The sequence below is a fragment of the Cryptomeria japonica genome, chromosome 2 (genome assembly GCF_030272615.1).
Source record: "Cryptomeria japonica chromosome 2, Sugi_1.0, whole genome shotgun sequence".
Taxonomy (NCBI): Eukaryota; Viridiplantae; Streptophyta; class Pinopsida; order Cupressales; family Cupressaceae; genus Cryptomeria; species Cryptomeria japonica.
Window position 1 is genome coordinate 232,995,810 of NC_081406.1, and position 18,934 is coordinate 233,014,743.

An 18,934-nucleotide genomic window follows, 5' to 3' on the forward strand; every position below is an offset into this window, starting at 1 on the left:
CTTACAAAATTGGAAACTCAATTCAAACCTTCAAATAAAATAATAAAATTTCTTCCTGAGCACTAAAAGAACATGTACAAAACAAAAATTAGGGTACAACAATGCAATCAATCCATTAAGTATGAATTGTTGCTCTAATTCTTGACAAAATGCAATGTAAAACTTCAAAAATGGTCTCAAAATGTATTCCAATCTAATTGAGGCATTAAAACACCTCATTAAATTGATTCTCCAAGGTTTTATATTCCATTTTTGTCCTAAATAACTCTTCATTGGTTCCCTAACCATCCCTTTGCACAAAAATGCAAAAAGTTGCTCAACGTTGCAAAAAGTTGTCAAGCAACTTTGACAATTTTTGCCAAAAAGTGCATTTTTGCAATGCATGCTTAATTTTCTCCTCCAAACCATCTAAGATGACTAAAAACTATTAAATTTACATGTCCCAATGCCAAAAAAATTCTATTCAAGGCATTTTTCATCAAAATGCAAGATTTTGCCATTTCAGGCTTACAAGGGCTTACAAGCCAAAATTGAGAAAATGCATTGTCCTAGGGACATTAAACCTAAAAAGCACTAAAAAAAATAAAAGAGACCTAAAAGAATACTCTTATTTACCACTCCAAACAAAACTATGAACAAACACACCAAAATGTAGAAACTGGACTCAAAACTAGGTGCTCTTGTACCATACTCCCCCAAAGAAAAGAAGTCAAGCGACTCCTTGAGGCAACAAAGAAAATGGAACTCCATGCTTAGAGAATTTTTCCTCAGGTATCCATGTAGCCTCTAATGTTGGAAGGTGTTTCCATTTGACCAAGTGCTCCATGTAGGTGGTATGCCTTATTTTCTTCAAAATTCTTGAATCTAACACCTTCTCAGCTTGTGGAATGGGTGCAACTGGTAAGGGTAGGTATGAGAGTGCTTGAGAGACTTCTAAAACTCTACTATATTATGCTAGAAGTGTTCCCTTATACTACACCAGATCTGCTACATTGAAGGTTTGTGATAAAGCCATATCATCGGGTAAGTATACCTTGTATGCATTGTTGCCATACTCGACCAAAACTTTTCAAGGACCTACTCTCCTCATCTCAAGCTTACTAGGGACACCTTTCTGAAGTATTTTCTTGTTCAAATGAACCATCACAACATCACCAACAATAAATTGGATATCTTTCCTTTTCTCATCCACAGGTTGTCTTTGATCTTTTGAGTAGTGTCCAATAGGGCTGTCCTAACCTACTCATGAACCTCTTGCATTGATTGGACCATGTCCAAGGCATGTCCACTCTGGTGTCCCATCTTTCCCACATCTCTGAGCTCCAAAAATCCTCTTGGATGAATACCATACACCACCTCAAAAGGACTTTTACCAGTGGACCTATTCACACTATCATTGTAAGCAAACTCAGCTTGATGGATGATTTGATCCCAAGCTTGACCATACTCTTTTGTAAGGCATCTAAGTATATTCCCAAGTGTTCTATTGACCACCTCATTTTGACCATCTGTTTAGGAGTGATAGGCTGAGCTGAAAGACAAATTAGTACCTAATCTTTGCCACAAAGTCTTCCAAAAATGACCAATAAACTTTGCATCCCTATCTGACACAATGCTGATAGGTAAACCATGAATCCTAATAACTTCTTTGAAAAATAGGTGAGCAATATGGCTAGCATCATGAGTGACCTTTCATGGAATAAAATGTGACATCTTACTAAACCTATCTACCACAACATAGATGCTATCAGAACCTGATTTGGTTTTGGGCAAACCAACGACAAAGTCCCTACTTACACACTCCCATGGCCAGTTGGGAATAGGTATGGGCTGATAAAGACCAGCATTGGAAGATGTACCCTTAGCTATTTTAAAAACCACACATTGCTCCACATATCTTCTGATAACTCTTTGCAACTTAGGCCAAAAGTAGAATCTTTGGACAAGTTCCAAAGTCTTGTTCAAACCAAAATGTCCACTCAAGCATCCATTATGCTTCTTTTGCATCAAGGTTTCCCTCATAGACCCTCTAGGAACACATAGCTTCCCTCCTTTGAATAAAACACCATCTTGCAAGGTGTAATATGCATACTCCCTGTGGAAATGGTTTCCAAACCCTTTGCAAACCTTGTAGGCAACAACAAAATCTTCATCTTCTTCATACAAATTCTTGAAGCTATCGACTCTAATGCTTTTGAGCTATACTTCTGGCACTACTAGTAACCTCCTACTCAATGCATCAACTACCTTATTACATTGTCCTTTCTTGTGCTTGATGGTAAAGGTATATGACTATAAATACTCTACCCATTTAATATGCCTATGGTTTAACTTTTCTTGTAAATTAAGAAAACTAAGAGCTTGATTATCAGTGTAAACCACAAATTCCTTAGGTAGCAAATAATGCCTCCAATTCCTAAGTGATTGGACAAGTGCATATAATTCCAAATCATAAGAGGAACACTTTTTCTTTGCATCATTGAGTTTCTCATAGAAGAAGGCAACTGGTCTATTGTCTTGACTCAAAACTGCTCCAACTACTATGTTGCTTGTAGCACATTCAATTGTGAAGAGTTTGTCAAAACTTGGTAGGATAAGTGCTGGTTGAGTAGCCACCTTTTTCTTTAAGATTTAAAAACCTCTTTGGGCTTCCATTTTCCATACAAACTTGGTTCTTACACCTCCCTTGATTGTCTCAAGCATGGGTGCACATATTTCACTGAACCCTCTGATGAACTTTCTATAAAATTGAGCCAAGCCATGGAAACTTCTCACTTCACTTGCTATCCTAGGTGTAGGCCGACTGATTATGGCTTCCACCTTAGAGGTATCCATCTTCAAATCACCTCTTGAGACTACAAACCCAAGATATGCCAATTCCTATTTCATAAACTCACATTTCTCCAAATTGATGGTTAGTTGTTCATCACAAAGTTTACTCAAGACAATTTCTATATGCTTAAGATGCTCATCTTTAAACTTGCTAAAAATTAAGATGTCATCTAAGTAAACTACAACAAATTTACCAATGTAGTCCTTGAGTACTTCATTCATGAGTCTCATGAATCTGCTAGGGGCATTTGTGAACCCAAATGGCATAACAAGCCATTCATAAAGTCCTTCAATAATCTTGAAGGTTGTCTTCCATTCATCACCCTCCTTTATTCTAATTTGGTGGTAACCACTCTTAAGATCTATCTTAGTGAAGTATTCAGCACCTCCCAAACAATCCATCAAGTCTTCAATCCTTGGGATGGGAAACCTATATTTGATAGTAATCTGGTTTATGGCTCTAGAGTCGGTGCAAAGTCTCCAAGTACCTCCCTTCTTTGGATCCAAAATGGTGGGTACTGCACATGGGCTGATGCTCTTCCTGATTAGACCATTATAAAAGAGTTCTTGTATTTGCTTGGCTATCTCCTTGTTTTGATTTGGTGTTATCTTATAATCTTCCTTATTGGATAAATAAGCTCTGGGTATAAATTCTATTTGATGACTTTTGGCATGTTGAGGAGGCAATGTAGCTAGTGTTCCATCACTAATGATGTCTTCAAACTGATTTAGAACCTATTACACTTCTTTAGAAATTCTCTCCTTCTTCTCCTTGTTTTCCTCTTTAGGATTCACAACAATGGCAAACCCCACTCCTTCTCCCTCCTTGAGTGTGTTGATGAACTCTTTCTCACCAACCAACAATAGATTAGGACCTTTGGATCTGCTCTCTACTTGATCTCCTATGGACTAGATTTTGTTGGTGGTTCCATCTTTTTGGAAGGTATAGGCATTCTTCTCTCCATGGTGTATTGCCTTTCTGTCAAATTGCCATGGCCTACCTAGGAGAAGGTGGAAAGCATCCATGTGTAAGATATCACATAAGATTATGTCTTTGTAACCTCCAATGGTGAACTCAACCCAAGTTTGTTCATTTACAAGAACATGTTGCCCCTTCTTGAGCCATGTAACTCTGTAGTGATCACCATGTGAAATTCTTGGAAAATTGAGCTTACTCACCGCTTCCTCTAACACTATGTTGTCTGTGGATCCTGAATCCACTACCACTCTACATACCTTTCCCATGATCTTACATTTTATTCTAAACAAGGATCTCCTTTAGCTAGGTTCCTCCTTAACTAGTTTTTTGATCAAGACTCTCCTTATCATGAGGTTCTCTCCAACCTCTTAATCCAAACTTACTTCTAATGCTTTCATGTTTGCTGCATCCTCTTGAACATAATTCACTATCCTTTCACCTCCTTGGGATGTTGAAGACTTCTCAGGGCATCTATAGGCCAGGTGTCCAAGTTGATGGCAGCTGTAGCACTTCATGGTGGCAAAATAGACCCTCTTCTTGATCCACTAGACCTTCCTCTACTAGAGTTTATAGATCCCCTTCCTCTATATCTGCTCTTGCTATTGGAATCCCCACTTTGCTCAACAAACTTGGATTCCCCTTGGGATCCTTGATCTACACTTCTTCCACCAAAACTACCTCTCTAACCTCTGCCTCTAGTGCTTTGTTCTTGTTTCTTGTTTCTTCTTTCTCTTTTCTTCCACTCTTAGTGCCAACTGATAGCACTTGTGCATGGTGTTGGGGCATAACAAGATTAATTCCTCTTGAATATTCCATCTCAAGCCATTCAAGTATCTGGCTACCTTGATGTTCTCATCCTCTACTACCTTGGATCTCAGACACAACTTCTGAAATTCCTTTGTATAGCTACTCACATCCAAGTCTCTTTGTCTCAAATTTTGTCTCCTCTTATGTAACTGGATCTCATAATCCTTAGGGATGTATGTCTCTTTCACCTTGGCTAACATGCCCTTCCATGTAGCTATGGGGTTCTTTCCCTCTTTTTGCATCTCTTCTTGTATAAATTTCCACCAAGTCAATGTTTCCCCTCTCAATCTAGACTTGGCCACCTTCACTTTTTGTGCCTCACTGATTCAATCACATTCAAAGTGATTCTCCAATCCCTCTATCCATTCTAGGAATACCTCTGACTCCATTTTTCCATAAAAATGTGGCACTCCTTCTAAGGATTTTCCTCCTAATGATTTAATTGCTTTAAGGAAAGGTTTTTCAAGTAGAACTGGGTCTAGTTCAGGAGTCCTATCCTCTTCTACAACTTCTTTGCCCTTCCCCACATTAACCTTGATTGTTACTTTATCCAAGGAGCCTATTTTCTTCTTCTTGGTCTTCTACCTTCTTTTCTAGCTCTGCATTGGTCACCATCCTTAAACTATTCTCTCCTACTGATTCAATGTCTATCATATGATGGCTTCTTCAAAAATCTTGGTTTCTCTAGTACCACTATGATGGGGAGGTTACTCAAATAGAGCCGATACCTTGTTTAAGGGTAGTCAGATGTTTTCCTAGTGGGCTTCATGATTTGTTCATGTTGTCTTCTAATCAATTTAGACACCTAACTCTAGGAGTGCTCCCAATCCAGATGTGCTCACTGATTGCTCAAGCATGGTTGAGATTCACCAGGGTAAATCCAATCTTACACTCTAAAACTCCTAACAAGTGCTTATGGAGGTTGTAGCATGTGTTTGTGTTATTTTCCAAAGTCAATCAATTGGTTTTGAGTGAGGGTTCCATTATTTTCCCCATCGCTCCTTCCTTTTCCTACTTTCTAGGCCTAGTAGCCCTAGAGCCCCAATTAGCCCTACCTAACTGGTTTTTGTGTATTTTCTCCCAGCTTCTCCAAAGACCCACAAAAAATATTTGTTGATTAGGATACCCTTTTGGAATTACTTTCCAACTTCTGAATTTAGGATTCTCAGTCTGACCATACAGGTACATAAACTGAGAAATGCTTGTTTTAGGTGGTTTTAGGCTTCTTTTGGTCTTTTTCCAAGGGTTAGGTGTCTTCCTTGATCTGCCACACCTCCAAATTCATAAATATGCTCTTCCACACAACACTTGTTCATCCCAAACACTCTACAACTCCAACCTTGCTCATTCCTACAAACACTTGCATCATCTCATTCATTTCCTAATCGGGCTATGACTGAGCTCGCCTAGGAAATGATGCTCATTGGCCTTTCAATGACCTCAAAAGGAAAATAAAATCTGTATACACTATACAAAGGTTCCATGGCTTGATTCCCAAGGGTTATTGAGAAGAACTCAAAGGACTTCAAGTTGGAACCATGTCTGGGCCTCTTAAACCCTTACTCAAGCCGAGAGCTTACAAAATTGGAAACTCAATTCAAACCTGAAAATAAACTAATCAAATTGCTTCTTGAGCACTATAAAAACATGTACAAAACAAAAAGAAAGGTATAACAATGCAATCAATCCATTAAGTACAGATTGTTGCTCTAATTCTTGACAAAATGCAATGTAAAACTTCAAAAATGGTCTCAAAATGTATTCCAATCTACTCTAGGTGTTGAAAAAACTCATTACACTAATTCTCCAAGATTTTATATGCCATTTGTGGCCTAACTAACTCTTCATCAGTTTCCTAACCAACCCTTTGCACAAAAACGCAAAAAGTTGTCAAGAAACTTTGACAATTTTTGCCTTACATGCTTAATTTTCTCCTCCAAACCATCTAAGATGACTAAAAACCATTACATTGACATGTCCCAATGCCAAATTAGTCAATTGAAGGTATTTTTCATCAAAATGCAATATTTTGCCATTTCAAGCTTACAAGCCAAAATTGAGAAAATGCATTGTCTTAGGGACATTCAACCTACCAAAGCACTACAAAAACATAAAGAGACCTAAGAGAAGACTCTTATTCACCATTCCAAATAGAACTATGAACAAACACAAAAAAATCTAGAAACTGGACTCAAAACTAGGTGCTCCTGCACCAATTACCCATTAGTTTTCTTAAGTTTTAGTCTCAATGGTATTTTATAACCTATACTTTTCACAAATACAATTTAAAGATTTATTTATCCTATTGGAAATTGACACTCATTTCATTGGTTTCATATGTTGTCATTGATGCAAACATATTCCGGCTTCATTCTTTGGTTTGGTACTTCACCGACATCGGTAGGTATCTTCACTAGTAGGAAGGACTCTATGGGTACCAACATTGTAAGCTGACATGATTTACAGATTAGGAAAGTTAACCAACAAATAGGGTACCAGTATAGGAGGTCGACATCATTAGGAGATGCGGCAATCAACAACTCATTTTTTTATTTATGTATATATGTAATTAACCGACATATATAATCATTTTCGTATTATCTATGTAAGTCGACATGAGTCATGAAGGATTGTAAGGGTATATAGGTCAATTGGTTAGATCATTTTTGATATAGGAGTATGTGTTGTTTTTAGTAATCCAAAGATCATGTGTATGAGGTCATTTATGTATGAGATCAATATTGTGTAATTATTTGTACATGATTTTGGATGCGAAAGTTATTTTGGTAAGGGTTTAAGGTTATAAAACCAAAACTGTCAGAGCTTGAACCTGTACTCAATCATGCATAGAAGATGCATTAAATGAGTTCAGTTTTATGTTTTCTTATTCAAAGTGACTGTAGTTAGTGAGACTCCTTTGTGTTGAGTATTGTGTTCTTGGTGGTAAGCCTTCCTACATGTGCAGGCCCCCATATTATGTAATATCTTTTCATATGGCTAGTGGATTTATATTGTGGGTCACAAATCCCATAATGGTTTTTATTCTCTGATGTTTTCCACGTATAAATTCTCTATATTATGGTGTTCATTTGTGTGATTGGTTCATTGATTGCTTTACTTATTTCAATTATATATGTATCGGTTTACCGGTTGGTGAATACATGTTATAATAAGGTTAATATTGAACATTACGAAAGAACTTTGATTCATCCCCCCTCTCTCAGTGTTCTTGGATTCTAACAATTAATATGAGAGCCTTGTGCCTCAGAGGAAGTCTAAAATCTTGAGGGAGATCTTGAATTTGAAATCCATGGATATGAGTATGGAGAAGCAACTTAAGGTAGAACTTGAAGATTATGATGCTGAAAGGATGAACAACTTGAAGTTACAAGAGGAATTAAATTTTGCAAAGGAATTCATTCTTATCATACAGGAGAGGTTGTTATCTGTTCAAACTAGGAGGAAGAAACTTCTGCAAAATTAGGATAATAAAGAGAAAGATGCCCTTAATTAAAAATGTCAGAAGCTGAGTCAAGAGAATATGATCATAGGAATGAAATGCAAGCCCTAACTATGAGTATTTCAAAGGAGATTGAAGACTGGAAGATGAATGAAAAAAACCTTGTGAGATCTCTAAAAGACAGATCTAATGAATGAATCCACTTGGTGTTAGTTCTGATACTTAATGTAAAGTACAGATGCCAATACCTAGCAAGATGAGAGAGGGGGGGGGGAGGTGAATCATACAAACTTAAACTTCCATAAAATCAACAGATTCAACCTCGGTAACTTATACTTCAGCAACTTAACCAAAAAACTGCTAAACATGCAAACTTATGGACACATAATCATAATAACACTCATAATACCAGATTTAACGTGGAAACCCAAATAGGGAAAAACCACTATGGGATTTCAGACCCACTAAGAAATATACTCTTCTAGAGTATGCTCGGTTAAAAGAAAATCATGTTAAAGATTACAAACACATTGCTAGATGTGACCCGGTTAAGGTATTTCCCTCGGATCTGTTAGGATCTTCACTTTGTTAGAAGTGACCTTGTCAAAGGATTTCAAACACTCATTTAGAATGTTACCTTGCTAGAGGGTTTACATATAAGACTGTTAAGTCCACTCGGTTAAGAGATTTTTTGTCACTTACAAAATAACAGTAATAAAAATCTATCTGCAACTTCACATCTAAAATGCTAAAGTAGATTCTTATTTACTCAAAACAATCTAGTCATAGGACTTATCTTGTCCCTCTGTTGGGATCTCTACTCTGTTATTCAAATAGGTCTTCAAGCTTCTATGCTCGGTAATCACTATGTAGCATCCCTGTGCATACACTTGCCCACATACATTGTTTATTAATAATTCATTATTTATAAACAATTGCTAACCGCTAAATCTCCTTGATCACATTTCCCATGATCAATCTTAGCCAGCAGATCTTCAAACTGGACCAGGTTCAATGTATTCTTCTAATCTAAAAAAGTTTTACCTTACCTCGGGACTTGCATTCCCTTCTTGGAACTTTCACAAGGTTATTGCAGTTCAATCTGCACTATAGATCTTCCTGTCGATTTTCCTTTTCCATAGATCCTTAACAAACTTCATGCACAACATACCAATCATTTATACATTTCTAGCTAATCATTGTCCTTTATTAAATAATGCTTTTATCCATCCAATGTGCACTATCATAACTCGGTTGCAACTCGGTAAATAGTAAACTTTACTCGATAGACATTTCGCCTTCATTAACTGATATCGATAACCTTAGGGTTTACCGACTAGGTTCCTTGGTCGGTTGCATAGTATAGTATTAACCTTACAATCAACAACATATGTAGGATATCAAAACAATCTAAACATCATGATCTCATCATTGTCTAACTCGGCAATAATTGCCCATTGAATAATTTATTCCTCCCTTTATTCATCACATTCTTTCTGTGTCTTTTACCGACATCTTAATTCTCTTCTAATCAATCTTCTCAAGATATGGCAGCATCATACTGAATCAGATAATCAATTTCTTGACATCAATGACAAAATAATGTTATAAAGATAGTTATCATCCTTCTTCATTTATATCAATAATCTTCAACAACCTTCTCAATATCCTTATTGAATATCAACAATCTTTCTTACTGTAATGCCAACAATCTCCCCCTTTGGCATTGACGGTAAAACCAACAAGATATTCAAATTGATTCGGATTCAGATTGCTGTTAGACTTCTCTTGTTATCCTTGATCTGTTGTCTTCTGAAGTCTTTCCATTTTTCATTAGGCTTTTGAGTTGTTGACTTGCATTTAGTCTTCTCTATTTTTACAATCTACTCCCCATGTCATTAGTCTTCTGTTATTTCCATCATTCAGGGCTTTACCATGCAGTCAACCATTTAGTCTTCTCCCCCTTTGACAACAATGCCAAAAAGTAAAAGAACTAAATCATGATTTCTTCCTCTGTGAAGTGATTTGCCTTGCTGTGTAACATCTTAGTCTCAGTCAGATCAACTTGTCTCTATATACTTTTTCCTGCACACCTTTAGAAAAAATTCTAAAGTGCATAAATCAACATCAATCCACACATAATATTCTGTAGATTCATTGAATTGATGCTTTCACCGAACTCGATCAGTGAGTAGAAGATAGGGGTAGGACCCCTAACTTGCTTCTAAGATAGTCAAAAGTGTCCCTTGGTAGTGGCTTTATGAAGATGTCTGCTAATTGCTCCTTTGAACTGATATATTCTAGCACAACTTTATTCTCTTGGACTTCTTCTCTGAGATAGTGATACTTTATAGATATATGCTTTGTCTTAGAGTGCATTACTAGATTCTTTGAAATGTTAATGGCACTAGTATTATGACAGAATATAGTTACTAGCTTGGTGACTTTCTCATTTATACCTTCCAATAGTTGTTTGATCCATGCTATATTGGTACAATTCAATGTTGCAGCAACATATTCAGCTTCTGCTATAGACTAAGAAATACATCCTTGTTTCTTGCTAAGCCAACCTACTAGTCTTTCTCCCAAAAAGAAAGCTCCACCACTTGTGCTTTTCCTATCATCTATGTTGCATGCCCAATCAGCATCAGTATAAACTTTTAAATCAAAATTATTCCTATGTTCATATACTAAGCCATAATCTTTAGTGCCTCTCAGGTATCTGAAAATTCTCTTGATTGCTCTCGTATGGGTTTCCTTGGGATCTGCAGAGAATCTTGCTACAATACCTACTGCATGTTCTATATCCGGTCTACTATGCACAACATATTGCAATTTTCCAATCATAGATTAGTAAATTGTCTCATCAACTGATGCAGATTCATCATTCTTTGATAATTTACAATTAGTAGTCATAGGAGTACTTACTGGTTTAGAATCCTCCATTCCAAATTTCTTCAAGATTTCCTTTATGTACTTGGATTGAGTAATGAAAATCTCATCTTTCATTTGCAATATCTGTAAACCTATAAAATACTTTATCTCACCGATTAATGACATCTCAAATTCTTTGCACATTTCATTTCCAAATTTCTTGCATAAGGAGTCATTACCACAAAATATAATGTCATCAACAAATATGGCTGAGATCAGTATTCCATTGTCCTCATCTTTCTTCATGTACATATTGTTGTTTTCACTTGTCCTTATAAAACCAATCTTGATTAAATAAGAGTGCAATCTTTCATACCATGCTCTAGGTGCTTGTTTCAGACCATATAAGGCTTTGTTTAGTTTGCATACCTAATCTTTACTCCTATCTTCAATAAATCCTTCAGGTTGTTCAATGAAAACTTCTTCTTCTAGTATACCATTCAAAAATGCAGTTTAACATCCATTTGATATACCGTGAAATTTTTGAAAGAAGTATATGCCAACAATTTTATTACTCCCTCAAGTCTAGCCATAGGTGCAAAAGTCTCACCATAATCTATTCCTTCTTCTTGAGCATAACCTTTGCAAACTAGTCTTGCTTTGTTGCAAATGACCTCACCTTTTTCATTTAGCTTGTTTCTAAAAATCCACTTAGTACCAATTTAATTTTTATCCTTTGGTCTTGGGATTAGTGTCCATGTGTCATTCTTCTTGATTTGATCAATTTCTTCTATCATAGAATTTACCCAATCTTCACAGTTAAATGCCTCTTTTACTATTCTCGGTTCAAATTTAGAAATTAGACATGTGTTCTGTCTCAGTTTGTTTCTTGTCATCACTGGATCATCTTTATCTCCTATAATTTGACTTGATGTGTGATGTCTTCTGACATATTTATCTAATATAGGCTCAATAGGTTCTATATGATCTTCTTCATCACTCGGTAACTGGACATTATCTTCATTTTCTTTAGCAGCTTTCTCGGTAGGACTTCTCGGTTGAACATAAACAAATTCTTCATAATCTTCTGGTTCTTTGGAATTTCCTTCATTATTTCTTTCTACAAATTCATCAATTTTCACATTTGCACTTTCCACTATTTTGTTAGATGTTTTGATCAGACATTTAAATGCTTTACTTCTAGAAGAATAACCAAGAAATGTTCCTTCTTCACTTTTCTGATCAAACTTTCCATTTTTGTCATCTTTGTGAACATAGCATCTACTTCCAAAGATTTTAAAGTAACTTACATTAGGTTTCTTGCCATACCAGATCTCATATGGTGTTTTCATAGTTCTTTTCTTCAGTTGAACTCGGTTCAGGGTGTAAACTGTAGTGCTGATTGCTTCTCTCCAAAATGTTTGAGGTACCCTCTTTTCTATCATCAGGGTTCTTGCACAATCCACAATTGATCTGTTTCTTCTCTCGGCTATCCCATTTTGTTGAGGTGTTCTCGGTGCAGATACTTGCCTCTTTATACCAAGATCATTGCAGTATAAATTTAATTCATCAGAAGTGAATTCTCTTCCTTTATCAGATCTAAGACATTTCAGTTGTCTTCCTATTTCATTTTCAACTCTTGCCTTGTACCATTTGAACATTTGAAAAGCTTCTAATTTTTCTTTTAAAAACATGACTGACATCATCCTTGAGTAATCATCCACAAATAATATGAAATATTTATCACCATAATAACTTTGAACTTTCATAGGACCACAAAGATCAGTGTGTACTAGATCTAAAATTCCTTTAGAAGTGTAGGACGTACTTGTAAAGCTTGATCTTGTCATCTTACCCATCTAGCATCCTCGACACATAGCATTCTTAGGTTTTTCAAGACTTGGTAGACCTCTTACTCGGTGCTTCTTACTTATTTTGATCAGATTATCAAAATTTACATGACAAAACCTTTTATGCCATAACCAGGTATCATCTATCTTTGCATAAAGAAACTTGTTCCGAGTTGAGTCAAGATGAAATGTATTACCTTTTGTTTGTGTCCTGGTAGTAGCTAACTTTCCATGCTTGTCATGAACTTTGACAATTCCTTTTTGAAATTCTATTAAGTATCCTGTATTGTTTAGTTGTGCTACACTCAGCAAATTGTATTTCAAACCTTCAACCCAATATACATCATCACATTTAGCATTGTCAAGAAGTGTTATAGATCTTTTACCTTTTACCGGACATGGTGCATCATTACCAAATCTTACATAGGCTCCATCATAGTCTTCTAATTTAACAAACTTATGTTTATCACCTGTCATACGATGTGAGCATCCACTATCTATGATCCAAGAATCATTATTATTTATGTGAGATATTAGGGCTTTTTCTTCATACCTTTCTTCATCAGATCCATCTTTAATAGCCACAGAAACAACTTCCTCAGTATCAGTTTCATCATATTTCTCATCATTGGATTCCTCATCTGCTACTAGACATGTCTTTCTATCTCTCCTTCTGAAGTCTTGATGTCCTCTGTATTGGTTATCTTTTTGCCTGTTATCTCGGTATTCTCTCCTTTCACTAGATTCTTTGTCAGGGCAATTAGAAGCCATATGTCCTATTTTATCACAATTGAAACATTTTAAAGGTAGCTTTGCTTTATACTTACCTTTTCCTCTTGGTAACCTTCTGGCTAATAATGCTTCAAATTCTTCTTGCTTCTTGATTTCCTCATACAGTTTGTGCACTTTTTCCATGTTCATGCGAAATCTTTCACTTGCTCCACTATGATCCCCTTCAGAGTACTTACTCATTCTATCATTGTAATCATCAGATTCACCAATATGAAAAGAACTGAATACAAATTCTACTTTATTTACCAAAGACCCACTATTATCAAAATTACTTAACTCAAATGTATGTAGCTTACCAATAGTAACATCCAAAGAAGCTAGCATGTTAGGTATAGACCTCAATTCATTGATTGCAGAGACTTGAATAGCATAAGCTGGTAGAAGGGTTCTCAACAACTTACTTGTTATATCCTTTTCTTCAATAGTTCCACCTACTCCTTTAATTTGATTGACTATCTCCTTTAGTCTTGTATTGTATTAGGTTATGTTCTCACCTTCATTCATCCTCATGGATTCAAGTTGTCCTCTTAAACTATCTACTTTTTCTCTTTGAACATGTTCATCACCTCCATACACAGATATGAGCTTAGTCCACATTGATTTTGCATCATTACAGCCTTCTAGATCATTAAACTCTGAGTCAGTCAATGCTGATGTTATTTCAATTATAGCTTGAATATGTTCTTGCTTTGCCTTAATCTCTTCCAAGTTCATAGGGTTGGTGCTTGGTGCAATGTAATCATTCTCCAGATAATATGTTACATATTCTCCAATTCCTGATAAATATAGCTTCATCCTTTTCTGCCATGTGGAGAAACTTGACTTGTTCAGCTTTGGTGCATCCCTTTTATACATCTTCGGATCTTTGCCTCAAGTACCCTTAAATTTTTTCTTCTGAAATCCAAAGCTCTGATACTAATTGTTAGTTCTGATACTTAATGTAAAGTACAGATGCCAATAGCTAACAAGATGAGAGGGGGGGGGGGTGAATCATACAAACTTAAACTTCCATAAAATCAACAGATTCAACCTCGGTAACTTATACTTCAGCAACTTAACCAAAAAACTGCTAAACATGCAAACTTATGAACACATAATCATAATAACACTCATAACACCAGATTTAATGTGGAAACCCAAATAGGGAAAAACCACTGTGGGATTTCAGACCCACTAAGAAATATACTCTTCTTGAGTATGCTCGGTTAAAAGCAAATCCTGTTAAAGATTACAAACACATTGCTAGATGTGACCCGGTTAAGGGATTTCCCTCAGATCTTTTAGGATCTTCACTTTGTTAGAAGTGACCTTATCAAAGGATTTCAAACACTCATTTAGAATGTTACCTTGCTAGAGTGTTTACATATAAGACTGTTAAGTCAACTTGGTTAAGATATTTTTTGTCACTTACAAAATAATAGTAATAAAATTCTATCTACAACTTCACGTCTAAAATGCTAAAGAAGATTCCTATTTGCTCAAAACAATCTAGTCATAGGACTTATCTTGTCCCTTTGTTGGGCTCTCTACTCTATTATTCAAACAGGTCTTCAAGCTTCTATGCTCGGTAATCACTATGTAGCATCCCTGTGCATACACTTTCCCACATACATTGTTTATTAACAATTCCTTATTTATAAACAATTGCTAACTACTGAATCTCCTTGATCACATTTCCCATCATCAATCTTAGCCATCTGATCTTCAAACTTGACTAGGTTCAATGTATCCTTCTGATCTGAAAACATTTTACCTTACCTCGGGACTTGCATTCCCTTCTTGGAACTTTCACAAGGTTATTGCGGTTCAATCTGCACTGTAGATCTTCCTACCAATTTTCCTTTGCCATAGATCCCTAACAAACTTCATGCACAACATACCAATCATTTATATATTTCCAGCTAATCATTGTCCTTTATTAAATAATGCTTTTATCCGTTCAATGTGCACTATCATAACTTGGTTGCAACTCAATAAATACTAAACTTTACTCGGTAGAGATTTCGCCTTCATTAACTGATATCGATAACCTTAGGGTTTACCGACTAGGTTCCTTGCTCGGTGTATTAATCTTACAATCAACAACATATGTAGGATATCAAAACAATCTAAACATCATGATCTCATCATTGTTTAACTCGGTAATAGTTGCCCATTGAATAACTTATTCCTCCCTTTATTCATCACATTCTTTCTGTGTCTTTTATCGACATCTTAATTCTCTTCTAATCAATCTTCTCAAGATATGGCAACATCATACTAAATCAGATAATCAATTTCTTGACATCAATGACAAAATAATGTTATAAAGATAGTTATCATCCTTCTTCAGTTATATCAATAATCTTCAACAATCTTTCTTACTGTAATGCCAACACTGTTAGGCCCAATATGGAAAGCTAATGTACTGAGAGGGGAGGGGTGAATCAGTACTTCAAAACATTTCTTCAACAATATCTTTACTGTTATGCACAAACCAAATAGTGTAGTAACATAATATAAAACTAAAACAAATAGATAACAATCATACATGATTCACTCCATAACACATATATTTTGGTTATGCAGAAACTCTTAGTTAGAGAGAAAAATTGCGATGGGGATGGTACCCATAACTTCACTACTACAATAATAAAGAGTGCTCGATTAGAGCTACATATTTAGCTATTTCTGATAGCTTACCCTGTTAGGAGTAACAAGATCTGTTAGATCTACCTTGCTAAAGGATTTTACAACACTTCATCTAAATGTTGCACCTGGTTAGAGGCTTTACAATTTATAGACTTGATTAGATTGTTTTACCCTGTTAAAGGTTTCTCTTTCAATTTCACAATATTACAATAAAATCATTACAAATATCTGCAACTTTACATCTGAAATGTTATAGCAGATTCTATGTGCTCAGAATAGATTACCTTGCTTATAGCATACCTCGGTAACCCATATAGTAGCTTGGTAAACCCTTCTATTTACTCTGTTCTTTGACTATTCTCTAAAAACCTTCTCGGTGACCTGTTTGTCTCTGTAACAGTCTTCTTACACTCATGCACACACCTTTAACTCTTAACTCATGTTGTATAAATAGATCTCTTATGACAGTGATCCAATTCATTGCTTCGATCTCACAAACACGATTTATTGAATGAATAATCATGTAAAATATTTCATTGGTTAGATAACCTCAAGATCATACAGAATCTTTAAGTGCAATTTCCAATGTGATAACAGTTAGATGTGCCTCGATCTTGTAACACATTTTCATATGCATGTCTAGGTTCAATGAATCTGGTAACACATTTCACTCGATGTAAATCAACTCGGTGTGTCTTCTTTGCTGCTCGGTAAACATGTAAAGATACTTGGTAGACAGCTCAGTGTATACTGCATTCTGTGACTGCTTTCTTCTATAACCGACTAGATTGTACATACCGACTGAATATTTTGGTAATAGATAACCAACTAGAGTATATAGTATAACTTTGACATAAAACTAATGGCAATCTGATAAGTAGTAACAATCTCCCCTTTTGACATTAGTTGAGATGTTTGACAAAAACTACTTTCAAAGTTATAACTCAAAAATCTATATACTTTGCAAAATGACTATACTGACAGTATATACAATAGTCAATAAAATAATATATCAGATATACTCCCCTTGTCGATATATTGTACATAACTCTGATTTTGCATGCTTGGTGATCAGTTCTTGTGCTTTTCTTACTGTTCTGTATACTGCTCTTGGATACTCTACTTACTCTGCTCAGTATACTCCCCCTGTATACTATACTTGAATACTATATCATTCTCTCAATACTGTATCAAAACTGTATCACTCCCCAAATATATTGTATTGATCCCCCAAGACTATCATATTACTCCCCCTTTTTGAGAAACATCAAAACTTAATTTCCATCCGGGGGTGGTAACTAGTCAAAAATAGATTTATACTTGGTCTGGGCGTCGGTGAGAGTGATAGAGAGTGCATCCTTTACACTGTCCATTAAAGAATTTTGTGCTTGAATATCAGCCAATAGCAATATTAAGCCATCTAGAGTGCTTCCCTCTTGAGTAGTAGATAGGTATGTGGCTCGGTTGATCTGTTTTTGGATTGATGAAAAATGTGGAAGGAATAATGTCTGAAGTGTCATTATGTCCATCTGGATCTTGTGTTCTTCATTTCTTAAGTCCAATTGTTGAGCCATGAGCTGTTGAAGCTTTGTATAAAAATTCTAAATTGAATTTGGCTCTATGGTCAACTTGCTTGAGAGATTGGTGATCTCTTTCTCAATTGCCGGTATTTTATTCTTAATGTCTTTAATGAATAAAGAAAATGTGCAGAGTTTCTGAAATAAATAATGAATGTGCTTGAGTTGAGGAGTCAACTCAGCAATAAATTTGACAAGTTTAACTTTGCCAATAGCGATAGCTTTTTGTACCTCTTCTATCATTTTGGCAGTGAGCTCTTTGTCTTTCAACTTGCTCAAATACTCTGATTCATCTACTCCAGATGTTTCTATCTTTGTTAGGAGTTCATCCAGTTGAATGTGGATGGCTGCATCTGTTGATACTATAGCTTCAGGTAGCATATCTATTAGGAGTTCTTTTACCTTCTGAAGTACTTTATTTTTCTTTTGAATGGCCATTTGCTTCTCTTGTTCGGCCTTTGCTTTGCACAGTTCACTGAAATCAATGAGTGCTTGCCCTTTCAATTTTGATATATCAACATTGGGAAACACTATTGGTTTTGACAAATCAAGTTTAAAACTATGCTTCTTCACTTTCTTTTCTTTACCTTTCACCGATGGAATTAAGATAATAGCTTGTGAGGCTTGATTACCCTCAGTAGGTTGCTCAGTAGAGGCAACACATTGATCGGGTCTTTTAGTCTCTGTAGAATCCTTCGGTGTCTCAGGACTTGGTGTCTCAGTTGCAACATTCTCAGTGCTAGAAGGTGCTTGAGATGTCTTCTCTTGAGCAGTACCTTCTCTTGTTGTAGATTTGTGACCTTCAGTGCCTTGATCTGTATCCTGAGGAGTTTCGATTGAGACAGGTTGCTTGATCGGTGGATAAGGCTGAACTTGTTCCAAGATGGATTCACTAGATACAAGTTTTGCATATGTAGTGCCTTCTATCATTTCCTGCTTCAGTGCTTTTGTATCCATGACATCTTCATCTATTTGAATGGTGTCAGTAGGGTCTTGTTCGGTAGCATTAGGATCTTGCTCGGTGACATCAACAATTTCAACTGTAGCTTGCTCACCGACACCCTTTATTTTGAATATTTCCTACCACTTTCCTTTTGTCTCATTTTCTATGTCAATATATAGCCCATTCATC